A 2,754-nucleotide genomic window follows, 5' to 3' on the forward strand; every position below is an offset into this window, starting at 1 on the left:
AGCATAGTGGCTAAGGCACTTGACTGCTAACCAGAAGGCTGGCGGTTCAAACCCACCAGCTACTCCTCGGAAGGAAGGTTGGGCAATCCTACTTCCGTAATGATACTGCCTCGGAAACCCAAGGAGGGGTCGCTATGAGTCAGGGCCGACTCGACGGCAAACAACAACAACAATATTCTGAAACTCTTTAAACAATAAGAAAGAAAAGGGAGCGAGGAGAGGGGAAGAAGGGGAGGGAACCGGCAAGAAACGAAGGGAGGGAGGGAGCAAGTGAGGAAAATCTCCATGTTACCAAAGAAGGAAAATAATACGAAGATGATGTACTGTATGATGACATAATGTGCATAACATGCATGGGAAAGCAATGTGCCAGGAGGTCAAATGGTTTGCAAAAAAATGCACAATGTGCATGGTATTTGTGTAAAGATGTGGTGCACTACGTTTCTTGCAGCCCAGTACTGGCCGCATAGCACTTAGAACGTTAGCTGCCCACTTCAAGTACAGAGTGAAGTATCTGACAGACTCCGCTGGGGGTGGGAAGAGCTGATGGCCTGAAACACACCCTCTCTGAGGCACTAGTGCCAGGCCTGGCTGCATCTGTGGGAGTGGAAAGTACTGGGGTCAGTATGATTTATTCCCTCAAACACTTCAGGGCTATAACACTCATATATTAATCTCGAGGGTTTGGTTTGGGCCCATGGACCTCAGGGGAATTCATAGCTGGGAGGATCAGTGTTGGGCCCTGGACTGGACTTCTGGGCCCTGCAAAGATTAAGCAGCACCTCCTTCTATGGTTGCTGTTGGTTGGAGCTATAGAGTCAGTTTGTTTCATAAAACAATGAAAAGCCACCCTGTCTGTGCCATCACCATAGTATTGCCATGTTTGACTCCACTGTTAAAGGCACGGTATCAGTCCACCTCACTGAGGGTCTTCCTCTTTTCGCTAAACCTCTGTCACCATGATGTCTCCATCTCACATCAGTCTCCAGGGACTGATCCCACCTCAAAACTTGTCCAAAGTAAGTAAGACAAAGTCTCACCTTCCTTACTTCTAAGGAGCATTCTGCTTGTACATCTTCCAAGAGAGATTTGCTCATTCTTCTGGCTGTCAACGGTACATTCAATCTTTTTTGCCAATACCATGATTCATATGTATAAATTCTTCTTTGATATCCCTTATCCTTCTTTTCATCACCTGAGATACGTTTTGGAGTAGTGATCAAAAAAAGTGAATTCAAAGACCTGACGCAGGCAGGAAAGAGTCCAACAATATGGGTTTCAAAGGAATTGACACCAGCCTTGTGTATCTGAGACACTTCAAGTTCTTCATCTGCAAAGTGGGACTGATAAGCCCTATCTCCCAGGACCTTGGAATGTATGTAATACATGTAAAGCACGTGGCAAAGTGCTTGTCAAATATTGAGTCTTTAAAGAAGCCTGTTTTCATCTTGTTAATTTGATTAGTGATGATGTTAGGATACCACCCTCCCCTCTGAGAACTTTTTGTTTTGTTTTCAAAATCCCTAGGAGTCGAGGAATATGCAGTGCTCTCAAACCAAAGGAAACCAAACTAGTGAGGTCCACTCCACCCCCTGTACAGAGTCAAAGTGCATTCCACAGGGTTTTCAAGGCTGTGACCTTTTAAAGCAGATCATCAGACCTCTGGGTGGCTTTGAACTGCCAACCTTTGGTTACCAGTTGAGCATTTAAGGAGCTCTGGTGGTGTAGGGCCTCAGGCATTTGACTACCCACCAGAAGGTTGGTCTTTCAAACCTACCGGCTGCTCCATAAAAAAAAAAAAATACTGGGCAATGTATGTCTGGAAAGATTTAACTCCTTGGAAACTCAAAGGCTGTGAGTCAGAATCTACTCAATGGTAGTGAGTATTTTTTTTTTTAACTTTAGTGGAGTATTTAACCATGTGTACCATGCACCACTTGGTACTTCCAATGCTGTAGGACAAAACTCCAGAAAACATCTGAATGCTGCTTGACAAGTAAAATTAAGTACATTTTTCTCCATTAGAGGATAGGTTATTTAACTTGGATGTGGGGGCATTTTCCTCAGCTGGATGGAACACAGAACTCCTAGAATTTGTGTCAAGGTCTAAAGGCATCATATCACTTTCTCCCAGCCTCCCTTCCACCCAAACAACCCTATTTTCATTCATTTTATGGCCCCTAAAATCTAGCCCTCCCTTTGTTGTTATTACATGTTGTCTGTCAATTTCCACTCATACCCAACCCATGTGAGAGAGCACAACTGCACCTTACAATTTTCTAGGCTAATCCCAAAACCAAATCCATGGCCATTCAGTCAATTCCAGCTTGTAGCGACCCTGTAAAACAGAGTAAAACTGTCCCATGCGTTTTTCAAGGCTGTAAATCTTTAGGGAACCTGACTGCCTCATCTTTGTCCTGCAAAGCAGCTGGTGGTTCCCAACTGCTTACCTTTTGGCTAGCAGCCCAGTGCTTTAACCACTGCTCCACCAGGGCTCCTTTCCTAGGCATACAGTATGCCAAATTACACCCAAGACAACTTAATTTGAGTATCATTTGAAAGGAGTAGGCTCTGTCTCCCCCAACCCAAAGCAAAGACTTCTAGTCCAATGGCTTCTTGACACTGATTTCAAGGGAGTGTCATCTGTATTTCTGAGAAACTTCTTGAACATGCTGTGCTTAAAACATCCAGTTAGTGCATGTGTTCAAGTGCACTGGGACAGAAGCACAGGACACGAGCCAGTCAGGCCCAGGT

The sequence above is a fragment of the Orycteropus afer genome, unplaced genomic scaffold, assembly GCF_000298275.1.
Source record: "Orycteropus afer afer isolate SDZICR_OR568_19922 unplaced genomic scaffold, OryAfe1.0 scaffold01295, whole genome shotgun sequence".
Lineage (NCBI taxonomy): Eukaryota > Metazoa > Chordata > Mammalia > Tubulidentata > Orycteropodidae > Orycteropus > Orycteropus afer.